The 14819-nt window shown below is 40.1% G+C and overlaps 1 long non-coding RNA gene across 1 annotated transcript; it reads right to left on the bottom strand.

Moving 5' to 3' along the window:
* Positions 1-882: 882 nt before the first annotated feature.
* LOC141291904 (uncharacterized) lies at positions 883-1898 on the bottom strand. The gene is made up of 3 exons (XR_012340414.1): positions 1819-1898; positions 1288-1479; positions 883-1088 (listed from the first exon to the last, which is right to left on the bottom strand). It is a non-coding gene; the product is annotated as an uncharacterized lncRNA (long non-coding RNA).
* Between the last annotated feature and the right edge of the window lie 12921 nt (positions 1899-14819).

Raw genomic sequence — 14819 nt, 5'->3', positions numbered from 1 at the left:
TCATAATTTACACTTAAAAAAAAAAGGCGTAAAACTTGCCTAACCCAAACCCTAACCCTAAAATTGCAGCTTTGGTTGCCAGAATTTTAATGTTAAAAATACGGAAGCAAGGTTTTTACAGTTTTCACTTAAATTTACAGGCAAATACCATAATTTCATTAAATGATATAATTATAATGTATCAACCATTTGAAGTACTGAAATCTGTTTTGTACATTTGTAATACACTGATAACCACCAAAAGCAGGTGGTGATGACCTTAACATGTTGAAACAAAGCCCATCACAAGGAGACTTTAAATAATGGCATTTATAGAAGGTGCACAGAGTCATTCACACAAACACTAAACACCATCACGAAATATTGCAAAAAGAAAAACATTAATTTAACAACATTAGATGTAACATACAAGCCTAATGTACAGAACTGCAAAGAAAAAAATAAGAAGAAAAAGTCATTTCAATAAAAAAACATCAAATAAAAAAATTTAACACAGGGAATTCTGGAAATGTCAATTTACAGGTTTTTTTTACTTCAAAAAATGGTATACTACTGTAAAATTACATGCAATGTCCAGTTTTTCACTGTATATAGAAGGGGAACTTACCATCACTATTTCACAGGTTTTAACTGTAGCATTTTAACAGTTTTTAACCTTTAAGTTCACAGTAATGTTTATTAGATGCTATTTGACATTTGGCTTTTAGTATGCGCACACTTCCCACGTGCAATTTAGAAGCTCATGTCAGAGCAGCACGCATATAAAAGGTTTAACCGCCAAGATTTTAAAGCAAATAATGCACTTTTGTGATTGTGAATAAGTGCAGTGTCCTGTAAGTGTAACTCCACAGCTGGGTTAACTCTGATGTGAAATTTGGACAGAGGATATTGCACACCCCTAAAATCAGCTTATTAGTCTGTTTTTTTGTGCTCGGAAGAGTCAGTAAAAGCTGACAGAATTCAGGAGCCAAACAGGCTGTAGTCTGGATGATGATGATGATGAAGATGATGATGAAGATGATGTTTAGTCTTGGTATCTGGTAGCTGGACTTCAGTGATGTTCACAGGCCCGTCTGAATTATGTGAGACTAAAAATCACAAATACATATCAGATTATCCTCATTGCTTTGAATGTATGACATTTTCAAATTCTCAATCAATAATATATCTGCTGTGACTCCAAAAGGTTTGATAATTCTGACGGAATGTGCCACTTTAAGACCAGAATGATTAAAATATATACTAAAAGTAGGATCAAAGTAAGTTTCATAATGAACAAACACTTACAATTTGGCTTTGTTTTCTCCATACTGTCACATCTAACAAGCCTCTGTCTGCTTTTCTCTTGTGGTCCAGTAGTTTGTGTCTCATTTCTGGCCTCCATTTTTCTCTCTGTCCTGTTGGTTTTTGCTTGTCTGTTATTCCTAATGGTCCAACAGTTTTTTGTCTGCATTATTCCTTTCTGTACTCCATTTGTATCTGTTAAATCACACAGACAGTTTAATTAGTCATTAAAGTCAAGCTATATTAATTTAAATTTATTTAGATAGTAAATCTAAATAAAACTGTGTGTTTGTGATGAGTATGATTGCCTAGGCCCTATAGATTTAGATCATGTGCACAACTACAGGCACCACCAAACCTAAAAGCAAAAAATCACATACTTTCCAGGTGATTCACTCATGTTGATGTTTTTACGTTATGTTAGTTAGAAATGAAAGCCTTCATTAACACAAGCACTAATGATGTGCAGATGTTCCTTTAGCTCCACTGCTTGAACTACAGGAATGTACATGAAATAAAGTAAAAGTATCTGACCTGTGATGAAAAGAGATGTGGAAATATCCAGAATGTGAATGGGGAATAAAGCTCCACAGTGAAAATTTCAGTCAGCGGTGGAGTGACTTTTGCCAAGAAAGCTGCCAGTACGTGTGAGTGTTTCAACATTGAATCCGTCCAGTGAATATAAAGACTCCACTCCACTTGAGGGCGGGTTTAGTTGTGTGTTTGGTATGCAAAATATTTGGTTTGTGCTTTCAAATCAGTTCGCCATGCCAAACTGCTTTGTTACTTTTGTAAAACTATTTTGTTATGAGTCATGACTGATTTCAGCCCTGCAGTTAGAATTTGATGGGACTGGTACGTTGGCTGTATTACCCTTCCCAGATTAATGACGGCAACAATTGCTGATGTCTTACCTCCTTGGCATTGTGTTAACACACACATGAGCGCTCCAGACCAGCCAAAATGTCAAAACTTCTGCTTTAATGGAGGTGCTGATGATCAGTTAAAAAATGGCATTTGATTAGCAGTGACTGACTGTTACTTACACTCTTGTCACTCATGGCTTTTCCATTTTGTCCTTATTTTTGTTAAATAAATAATAAAACAGTGCAATATGCAATGTGTTATTGTTCATGTAAAGTTTTATTTTTCATATTTGTATGACCTGCCAAGGACAAGATGTTTTATTAGATCCCCATACAGAAAACAATGGAATTCAGTTGGATGTCCTAACTTTTTCACTTGACTGTATGTGTGTGTATATATATATATATATCTCAATCTATTCACCTCTATGTTTGTATTTCGTCCTAGTAGCACAAAGTAAATGTTGACTTCCTGATCTTAAAGATCTAGAGGGGGTATAGATTGCACCTCACCGGATAAATACACAGGAGCCAGATTGTGCAAGGCCTTAAAAACAAGTGTGAGGATCTTATCAATTATTCCAAGTCGTACTGGCAACCACTTTAATGAAACTAATAAAAGAGAAAAAAAAAATTCTGTAGACGTATAATTGCTCAAGCATCAACACCATAATAAAGGGAATTGCAGTAATCCATTCGAGAAAAGAAAATAGCAGTGATAGCTTTCTCAAAATCTGAACTAGATAGAAATGGTTTAGTCTTAGCTAACAGATCTCAGCACAGTATTAATTTGCCTGTCCAGCTTTAAATTGCTATCCAGAACAAATCCCAAATTTTTTGCACTAGATTTAACAAAACCAGTCATTCTAGTTCTGGGGCACTTCATGCTTTTTAAAGTCCCCCTGAAATCAAAATTAAAGTTTTTTGGCTTTTAGTATGAATATATTAGCCTTAAGATTATCTATAGTCTAGTGTGCTTCAAAACAACGACAAAATTCGCGTTTACAAGATATGGGCATTCAAAACTTACAGTCTCGTCACTTCCGCCAATATGAATCAAGGATTTGGATGATATCACCGTGCACTTCAGTTTCTCATCAAACGTTCTGTCCAATCAAATGCTCTCTAGAGTCCGTAATGTCCCGCCCCCTACACAGAGACTCGGAGCAGATCATAAGCGCTCATATGTGCGGTCAGCATGTATTAAACTACACAGCCTCAGCATGATAATGATCACTATTTCGTTTTAGCAAGTTTCATATTGAATCTGTGGGGTAATTTATTAGTCTGTGGCGGTCATAAGCTTACAAATGCGGCTTTACCGAGCTCAACGGCTTTGGCCCGAGCAGATATTAATGGAACGCTATTGGCTATTCAAAATTAGTGGGCGGGGCTGGGCGATATGTTTTTGTTTCAGTTAAAAGTACGTCACCACATAGAATAACGCTGCGTGTTTCAAGGCACTTCAGTGGACCTTTAAGTCCAAACACATAGCCTGGCTAACGCCAGACCACGTTATGACTTCGTCATGATTCGTGGTCTGGGAACCACATGTTCATTTTCTCGTATTTAAGGCGTGGTTTACGAATACCCAGAGCCGTTTATTGGGCGATACGAATGTCTATCAAAAGCGCCTGTGCGTAGCTCATAGCCAATCGTTTCAATTATACCGGATGAGGTATGTAGAGGGAACGCCAAAATCTTGGTATTTTTTCAAAATAAACTTGCGTTCTAAACTACTTAGGACGCGACAGTTGCCGCGCCGCAACGGCTAAAGTCTGCCTACCTACACTGGACGCGACAAGGCGACCGTTGCAAATCATTTAAACTTTGTGTGAGCACATCATAAATAGAACGCGGCAGCAGATTACTGTCGGGGATTTGCCGTGTCGCGCCGCATCCAGTGTAGACAGCATAATAGGTTCTTTTGTCATTTGTTGCGTCGGGTCGCGCCGCTTGCGTCCCAGGCAGCTATGGAGTGTGTTTATGCTGAAAGATGAATATTAACACCACACAATTCTCTAGTGTTTTAACAATTCAGTAAAAAAAAAACTAACGTGAGTTAACACAGCAGACAGTGTGTCATGCTGTTGCCGGTGTTACGGTTTAACTGGTTACTAGTGATGTGACATTTGACACCGAAGCTTCGAAGCTTGTATCAAAAAAACGAAACATCTCACAGTGAAGCACTGTACCGGAGCTTGATTCGTTCTGTCCATAACCACGTGACCTGTGACGTCCGAAGCTTCGTTTTCGCGCACAACCACGTGACTGCTTCATATTCTGATTCAAATAACGCGAACCCCTTGTGCAAGTATCAAGTGTCATTCACTTTTTGTTAAGAATATATCATAATACGAATAAATATGTAGGCTACATGTGTAGTGTTGTGCATATTCATTTTGTAGTTATCCTTGCTTCACAAGCACTTCTAATTAATACTAATATTAGTCAAAATTATTCTTAATTTACTTTGAACATATATGCCTACATGAACCATGCTTATACTTGTATCATTTTATTAAAACGTTTATTTACAGATCAATTCGAGTAAAATTACTGTTTTTCTGACATAGCACAAATTGATGTGTTTGATGAAACTGTCCGAAATCGCTTTAAGATCTGGGACGCGAAAGCAACTTTTTCCACCTTTGTCCACAAGATGTCATTAGTGTGCAACATGTTGAAAAGCTTCGAGTAACGAACCTTTTTATGAAACAGTTGATGGGAAAGCCTCGGTCCTTCGAAAAGCTTCATTTTCCCATCACTACTGGTTACCGTGTTATCTGGTGACCAACTTCCTGGTTCAGGTCCTCAGCGCCAGATGTGATGGGCCGAACGCTGCAGATTCGCCGATTCTGAAAGCACAAATTGACGTGTCTAATAAACGCACACTTGCTCATTAGATGTTTTTGATATTCTTGTAAAGATGACAAATTATTGATATGATCGCCCGTAGCGGCTGAAATAATAATAAAAATAATAATAATAAGTCTGTTTGGCACGGGTTTCGAACACGCGCTAAAAATAGTAGCATTGTGAAGTGACAGCAATGAAAGCACTGAGCTATGGAGCGACTTTAATTCAGTCTCTGATTGTTGCAAACAAATCAGAATTTTACTCTCGGCGTGATATGCAGCTGACTAAATCAAAGAAATGTGCCCGTGTTAACTTGTGACCTGTGTTTACAAGGAACCAGGAAGTTGGTCACCAGATAACACGGTAACCAGTTAAACCGAAAGCGGGATGCACTGGAATGCAAATTCCAGTGAAACCAAATTAATGGAATGTTCTGTTTGTAAAAAGATAAAGATCAACAATACCCAGAATTTGAAAGCATCACTAGAGAAAGAGGGTTAGCAAAAGGGAAATATTCAAAAAATGTTACAAATTCCAGTTTGAGCTTAACTGGTCTGATTTGTTCCCTGAAAAAAAAAAAAAGAAATTACACGTTTGTAAAAGACAAACCCCCATATGGAATACACAAACCTCTCAAAATCATAGTGAAGATGTTCTCTTATCATGAATTATCTCAGTGTAGCTGGCCTGCTACTGTCCTTTGTGATGGTTCATTTGAATTGCCTTTAAACACACACACACACACACACACACACACACACACACACACACACACACACACACACACACACACACACACACTGGTTTACATGTTTTATGGGGACATTCCATAGGCGTAATGGTTTTTATACTGTACAAACCGTACTTTCTATTGCCCTACACCTACCCTACACCTAAACCTAGCCCTCACAGGAGATTGTGCACACTTTTACTTCCTCAAAAAAACTCATTGTGCATGATTTATAAGCCTGTTTCCTCATGGGGACCTGAGAAATGTCCCCACAAGGTCAAAATCTACTGGTATCCTTGTGGGGACATTTGGTCCCCACAACGTGATGAATACCAGGTACACACACACACACATACAAAATACAGTAAATATTGAAATTCAATTTAAAAAATGTGCTGCCATCTACTGGGAAATGAACGCATCAAATTAATTTTGAAGATTAAATAGTAATGTTACTAAATGATAGTGAAGTGTTCAGTCAAGACTGTATTAGTTTTGTGCAGGAATACCAGATGTAATTATTCTTGCTGTTTGTGTTTTGTTTATAATGTGACTTAGCCAGCACTTAAATTTTTATAGTTTCACAGAAAAACAATTTAAAATAAAGTTAATTTTTCAAAACTAACATTAACAAAATTAATTAATACTGTTACAAATATATTGTTCATTGTTACCTAATACATTTACTGTTAAAGGTTGTATTAGCGATTTCTAGCCTTCTCTTGCACTGATATGAAATCAGCTTTGAAAATAATTTTTGGAGATAACGTTATATCACCACAAGATGGCGACAGTAGAGTACAGAGCGCAGATAGTGATACTGTCTACAAGAGACACACAGGCAAACAGGGAAATAAATGAGTCAAACACCCAGAGCTGTATAAAGTACCTGAAAGTACAGATATCTTACCAGAAAATGACTTAAAATCTCACTTGAGTAAAAATCATAAAGTATGTGATATGTATTGAACTTGAGTGTACAAAAAATTATTTAATTACTCTTAAACGTAATTAAGTATTGAAAGTAAAAGTACAAGTAAATGCAAAATGGAAAAGAAGCATCTATCTATGTATGTATGTATGTATGTGTGTGTGTGTGTGTGTGTGTGTGTGTGTGTGTGTGTGTGTGTGTGTGTGTGTGTGTGTGTGTGTGTGTGTGTGTGTGTGTGTGTGTGTGTGTGTGTGTGTGTGTGTGTGTGTGTGTGTGTGTCACAGTTTTGTCATTGGTTTTTCCCATTTGTCTTCCCCCTGTCATTTTGTGATCATTTGGTTTAGTCCTCGTTTGTGTAATCACAGTCACCTGTGTTTAATCATGAGTTACCCTTTATAAGTCTGTCTTTGAGTTCAGTGTATTGTCGGTCCTTAACGTTGTGTGTGTAAGTGTTCCTGCCTGTTCCTGCCTTGTTCCTCTTGAAGAATTATATTAAATATCTTGTTAATCTCGTCTCTCGTCTCGTCTTGCACGCACCCCTGACAGTGTGTGTGTTATATTTTTGGGAAAGCATAAGAAGCACTTCATCTGGTACATTTCTGAAATCTGCAACTTAAATGGCATTGAGTTTTATTTATATTGTAATGTATCTCAGAGGGGACATGGATCCATTTAAATTGCAGTTGCAGATGCATAAATAGGCCTAATGTGTTGTTTTTAACAAAACATTGAATACTGATTTTTGAAAGAATTTAAGAAATGAAATAAAAAAATAACGCCAGTAAGTGGCATCAAGTGACTGTTAATTGGTGAGTCATTGAGATTCAACCCATTAATTCAAACCGCTGATTTATTCAGGAACAAAGCAGTTAACTGTTAATAAGTGAAACACTGAATCATTTTTATCAACCGATTAATTCAAAAAGCTGATTAATTTAATAAAATAAAACACTGTTTCATTGCTCAGAGACGTAAAAAAACAATTTTTAAACTATTTTCTTAGGCAAAATTGAGCAAAAACAAGCATTATGTCTAAAATGTAAGTCACATATTGCTTTACTGAACTTGTATAAAATAGTTATAACATGTCTTCTGCAGAAAAACCTTTAAAAAAGTGAATTATATTAAATTATACAAATATAAAAAGCATAAAGAAGCATTTTTTTGCTGTCTACAATACAAGTCTCGACTTGAGTGGAAAATTCTGACTATTTTGCGGTAAGTGATGAATATGCTTTGGGGAAATGTACTGGAGTAAAAGTCTACATTTTAATTAGGAGATATAGTGGAGTAAAAGTTACACCACTGCAAACACCACACAACAAGCCAGTGTTGCCAAGTCTGTGCTACTTTAACACTATTACAGCGGCTTGAAGTGACCCCAGTGACATAATATTTAGCAAGCAGGGCAACCCCACCAAAAACGTGTATTTTATCCCTATCAGAAGACAATTTGTAACAGGGGACCCCCCCCTTAAAACATGATTGGACTTCTTTTGGGGTTTACACAAGTGAGCTGCCACAGAGTGGGTTACAGAAAATAGATAATAAACAATGTGCAAGACCTTTCAGATTTGGTGACGGTGACGTTGTTCCCTCCACAAAGAAAAGTTACCATTCCAGTTAAGATTGGACATACCTAACATAAGTTTGAGCCGGGAGTATAGTGACAACTTCACATACTTCAGTGCAAGAAGTATTGTCATCACAAAACTCATCAAAAGAGGCAGTGAAACATTTAATTCAATGCTGGATAAGTGTTCATGGTCCTCCATGCAGACTGTTGTCAAAGGCCAAGATGTGGTTGTATTTGTCAGGCATGGCAGAACCTATATTCAAGTACATCAGTCTATAGACTAAGAAAGGTGGATGACCACAAACAAAACTGGAGACAAAAAGAATCTAAAATACCAGCAGTAGATCTCAGTGACACAAAGTGAAAATGAGAAAGCGACACCAGCAATAAATAAACCTCTAAAAGGAGTACTTCACTTCTGGAACTCAATTTTACAGAAAAAATATGCACCCCCTTGTCATGCAAGCTGTTCATTTCTTTCTTTCTTTTGTCATAAAGAAATTGTGTTTTGAAGAAAACATTTCAGGAATTTTCTCCATATAGTGGAGTTCTATGGTATACACATGAGTTTGCAATTCCAAAATGCAGATTAAATTCAGGGCACTAAACTTGGTTGATTTGTTTTCTAAAAAAAATACAATTTATATACTTTTTAACCTCAAATGCTCATCTTGTCTAGCTCTGCATTGAGCATGCGTACTCGAAAAACTCCCATATCATTGTCCTATGTTGCTGAAGACAGCTTGAAGATGTGCAGACCAAGTTTTTATAAAGTGAAAGTGCAAAGAAAGTCAGTGCTCATTTAAATAGAGACTGCAATGCTGCATTGTGTAAGAGACTTGATGAATAAGATCAGAATGAACAAATTTAGTAATCTGTAAAAAATTGTCGTTATTCTGTTATTTTTCATTGCCAGTCATTTCACTGTATGTAATTCATTTATGCCAAAATGATAAATTACTATTTAAAGTCACACTGTCTACATGTTATACATGTTTAAGATCATTTGCCAAAATGTTCAACATTATTACATTTCTTTTTAGGCAACGCTTGCACTTTCTTTCTATCCATTTAACTATGGTATGTAACTGTGGCAATAAATGGAGATCAGCAAAAATAAAACATGGCTACTACATATTTACTGTAGTTAAATCATGATACATTTTTGTAAGGGTGTTTATCAGTAAAATTAATATAAAAAAAAAAATGTGAACCAATATGAAATTTGATCAGTAAGAGAAAAACTTGATTGTGGCAGGTTAGCTGGGAAATAAATGTATTTATTTATTCAAAATGCACATTTGGAAGGGAAATATATTAAAAGGAACATTTCATCAGGTCATATAAGATGTAGGCCTAAACATCCCATTGATAGTTTAATACACAGACAATCAAAGAGGACAAACCGTAGATCAATCAATCTATATAGGACACATGGACAGTGTGCAGGTGTTTGACTACAATGAGGATGATGTACTGGATAGTACATGATCATCTCTTCATGCCTGCAAAAAATACAGATCTCAACACCTGGAAGAGAAATAACATCTTTAAAGGAGTGAAAGGTGAAGGGCAGAGGTCTAATAAGAAACTGCTGGAGATGTATCTAAAGCTATAGTTGCGAGAGGCATTACAGAAATGAACACTCAAGACTTTCACAAGGACTCACCTACATGTGCTTCAGTGTCTAAAAATGATCTTGGCAGTCATAAGTGAATGTCACATGTGACCCTCGACCACAAAACCAGTCATATAGATCCATTTCTGGAAACTGGAAGCTGAATAAATAAGCGTTCCATTGATGTATGATTTGTTAGGATAGGACAATATTTGGCCCAGATATACAAATCTGAAATCTGAGGGTGCAAAAAAATCTATCTATTGAGAAAATCCGAATCCGAATTAAGTTCTTAGCAATGCTTATTACTAATCAAATATTAAAGTTTGATATATTTCAAACTTTATACAGCCAGACAGCACGCCTCACGCAGGAACGTGCTCGGTCAGTGTTGAACTGCCTAGACACGTTCAAGAGCAGGACAGCGGTCCCACTGAAACAATTTCAGAGGCTCCTGGGGCATATGGCAGCAGCAGCGGCGGTTACACCGCTGGGGCTGCTCCATATGAGACCGCTTCAACACTGGCTTCATGGCCGAGTCCCGAGGAGAGCGTGGCTTCGCGGCTCTCACCGGGTTCAAATAACACCGGCTTGCCGCCAGACTTTCACCCCGTGGTCAGACCTCTCATTTCTACGGGCAGGAGTACCCATGGAACAGGTCTCCAGGCATGCTGTGCTACACACAGATGCCTCCGCCACCGGGTGGGGAGCCACGTACGACGGACAGGCAGTTTCAGGGGTTTGGACGGGCCCCCAGCTGACTTGGCACATCAACTGCCTCGAGTTGCTTGCAGTACGTCTCGCCCTGCTCCGCCTCAAGGGGCACCTACGTGGCAAACACGTGCTGGTCCGTACGGACAATATTGCGACCGTTGCGTACATCAACCGGCAAGGCGGTCTACGCTCCCGTCGCATGTCGCAACTCGCCCATCATCTCCTCTTGTGGAGTCAGAAGCATCTGAGGTCGCTTCGTGCCATTCACATTCCCGGGTTGCTCAACCGTGCGGCCGACGAGCGCTCACGAGCTGCGCTTCCCGGAGAGTGGAGACTCCACCCCCAGTCGGTTCAGCTGATTTGGAGACGCTTCGGCGAGGCTCAAGTAGATCTGTTCGCCTCCCCGGAGACAGCCCACTGCCAGCTCTTTTTCTCCCTGACCGAGGGCACACTCGGCACGGACGCACTGGCATGCAGCTGGCCGCGGGGCCTCCGCAAATATGCGTTTCCCCCAGTGAGCCTTCTCGCACAGACATTGTGCAAGATCAGGGAGGACGAGGAGCAGGTCCTTCTGGTAGCCCCTTACTGGCCCACTCGGACCTGGTTCCCCGAACTCATGCTCCTCGCGACAGCCCCTCCCTGGCAAATCCCTCTGAGGAAGGATCTTCTGACTCAGAGACGGGGCACCTTATGGCACCCGCGTCCAGACCTCTGGAAATTACATGTCTGGTCCCTGGACGGGACGCGGAGGTTCTAAGTGACCTACCCCAAGGGGTAGTTGACACTATTACTTCGGCGCGAGCGCAGTCTACTAGACATGCCTACGCCCTTAAATGGAACCTGTTCGTTGATTGGTGTTCCTCCCGGGGAGAGGACCCCCGAAGATGCCCGATCAGAGCCGTGCTCTCCTTTTTGCAGCAAGGGTTGGAGCGTAGGCTGTCCCCCTCAACCCTTAAAGTCTATGTGGCTGCTATAGCTGCCAACCATGACCTCATAGAAGGAAGGTCGGTAGGGAAGCACGACCTGGTCACCAGGTTTCTTAGGGGCGCCAGGAGGTTGAATCCCACTAGGCCCCCTTCCGTGCCCTCTTGGGACCTGTCGCTAGTGCTCACAGCACTGCAGCAGGCTCCCTTTGAGCCTTTGCAGTCAGTTGAGCTGAAGTTTCTCTCAATGAAAACTCTGCTCCTGCTTGCAATGGCTTCCATCAAGAGGGTAGGAGACCTGCACGCATTTTCGGTCGACGATTCGTGCCTAGAGTTTGGCCCGGCGGATTCCCTGGTAACACTGAGGCCCCGGCCTGGTTATGTGCCCAAGGTTCCCACGACTCCCTTCCGGGACCAAGTGGTGAGCCTGCAAGCGCTGCCCTCGGAGGAGGCAGACCCAGCCCTGGCTTTGCTTTGTCCCGTTCGAGCACTAAGATGCTACGTTGACCGGACACAAAGCTTCAGGACCTCAGACCAGCTCTTTGTGTGTCATGGAGGCAGGCAGAAGGGGAATGCCGTCTCCAAGCAGAGGATGGCCCACTGGATAGTGGATGCCATTACCCTGGCCTATCAGGTTCAGGGTGTGCCCTGCCCCCTCAGGCTGAGAGCACACTCGACTAGGAGTGTTGCATCCTCCTGGGCACTGGCTCGCGGCGCCTCGCTAAATGACATTTGTAGAGCGGCGGGCTGGGCGACCCCTAACACGTTCACGAGGTTCTATAGCCTTCGTGTAGACACAGTCTCCTCCTGTGTTCTCACCTCAAACGGGTAGGCACAGAGAGGCCTCGGGTCGGCTTGCTATACTGCTCCAGAGTAACCTAAGAGTAGCTCTGTCGAGCTTCTCCGCTGAGCTTGACAGGTGACGTAGCGGAACCTCAGGCGTCAGGCCCTCACTCGATGAATCCTTCAGAACCGGTAGAGGGCTAGGCTCTACGTAGAGACTTAATTGCATCTCTTACAAAGTCCACATTGCGCCCCAGAGGCTGTGTGTTTTCCCGGTAGTACTTCTACCAGTATATGAGGGTTCAATCACCTCCAATCTTCCATATAAACCTGAATTGAGTTATATGTGTATTGCTCCGAACCTCCTATCGGAAGGATGTGAGCTCCGCATATTCCCAGTGCTCCAGTTTCACTGAAATGGATGGTGCTGAGTTATACAGTGACTGGCTCTCCTTGATGCGAGCCCCTGGCCAAAGCCAGTAACGGGACCCAGGGGGGCCCGCTCAGGACACTGGAAGGGACAGCAGCCACGGCGCTTTGTTAGGGATCCCAATTCGTCGGTCTCGACGAGACGTCGAAGAGACCGACTGATAGGGAACGTCTCGGTTACATATTGTAACCCTCGTTCCCTGAAGGAGGGAACGGAGACGTCTCGTCCCGTCGCCGCGGCTCCTGTACCACCGCTGTACGGCCGGGCCTGTCCCAGCTCCTCAGCGAAACCTTGATGATGCATGCACCTGCTGCGCATTATATGCTCACGCTGTGATCAGCCGCAGCTGGCTGCAATCATGCATGCCAATATTCATTGGCTCGTTTGTATACACACGAAGTAGATTGGTCTATCCAGGCGATATCCCAATTCGTCGGTCTTCAGGGAACGAGGGTTACAATACGTAACCGAGACGTTATGTTTTTATCATTTTGGAGCAGTAAAGAGTTGTTCTTGTTGTGGTTATTGAGTTGACGCATATCAGCGAGGACCGTGGGATATTCTGTGAGCTAAGTGTTTATTTTTTTAAAGAAAGCTGTGTAACTAATTCATAATGTAGCAACTAGTCTTACTAGTCAACAAGCATTTGGAAAGTCCAAAAGTAAACATGCGGTTATTCATTCGCTTTGAAAGACCAAATCTCCAGCCCACCAGCAATGAAAATGTCAGGACCGTGGGAACTCTGACGTCAGAGTCAAGAGTCAACTGAGGTGAAACAGACAGGTGGAGTACCTTTACATAATAAAAGACCCATAAATCTCACCAGTTACAGCCTTGGCCGGAAGTCTTTCTAACAACTTCATTGTTTCTACTAAGTCATCTTAAGACAAATCAATGGCACTGACATATTTTAAGAGACTCCACAAAAAGCAGTTCTAGTTTCACTTATTACTAAACCGATTCAGATTTCAGTCATATTGAAAACAAATGTTTTGTTTGAAGGAACCTTTATATTACTATCACCTTTAGTTCTGTTGTTTCCCTGACCAAAATTATACTTCAAGTTTATTTTATTAAGCATACTTAAGTAAAGGTGAAGTATATTTTAAGTATACTTCATGTAGTATAAATACAAATATCAGTGTATAGTAGTATACTTTTAAGTATAATATTTCAATACTCCTTGGGACTTAACTGGCCCACTTTCTAATACATAAAATTATACTTTAATTTTAAGTATAATATAGTAAACTTTGAGTACAACAGTTTACGTCTAAGTTTTCAGTTTATACTGCAAGTATACTAAAAGTGAACTTATAGGTATATTGACAGTTTACTAATTAAATACTTTTTTATGTATAAAGTAAACTTAAGTATAGTCTCAGTAAACTAGTTTTGTAGTTTTATACTAGTTTATAGTATAGCATAGTATTTTATACAAGTATATCTGTAAGTTGTATTTATGTGAACTTTATATGACCAAAAAGCTTCAGCTTCAGCCAGGAATTTTCATTTTGGTGCATCCTTACTTGACAGTCATTATTACCTCTTCATGGGTCGACATTTAATCCCGTAATGTTACACAGTTTTACAAATCTATGGTTTAATGTCTGACGATTGTGTTAGATTACATGGATCTGTTGTTTCGGTTTCTTCTTCACTCGTGTTTTGGAAATTCTGTGCAGAAGATGCGTAATAGTGGCCCTAGCGTATAACAATGAAAACACAGATTCTCAGAGCACAAGTAGAGCTCAAATATATTTAGACTTTTCCAAATATATTTTATTGTCATTAAGTATATTTCTGAGAAGTACATAAAAAGTACAAAGTAGACTGAACGTATATACTTTACTATATTTTAGTTTAAAAGCATACTAATAGCACACTTGAATAAACTTTCTCGTTAACGGTTTCCAATGTGATATGTGATATTCATATGTATTTTATTTAAAATGTGTTTCTACCAGATGTACATTCAATAGTTCGAAGCAAGCATGTGTTCCATTTAAGGCAAGACACTGCAGGTGAATGGGGTAAAAAGTTGATTGATTACATTGATAATTGCATTTTTTCTATTACAAGTTTTCTGAAATGTTAGGTTTAAA

This window comes from Garra rufa, chromosome 19 (assembly GCF_049309525.1).
Source record: "Garra rufa chromosome 19, GarRuf1.0, whole genome shotgun sequence".
Classification (NCBI taxonomy): domain Eukaryota; kingdom Metazoa; phylum Chordata; class Actinopteri; order Cypriniformes; family Cyprinidae; genus Garra; species Garra rufa.
The sequence above is the reverse complement of the archived record's forward strand: the minus strand, read 5'-3'. Positions and strand labels throughout refer to the sequence as shown.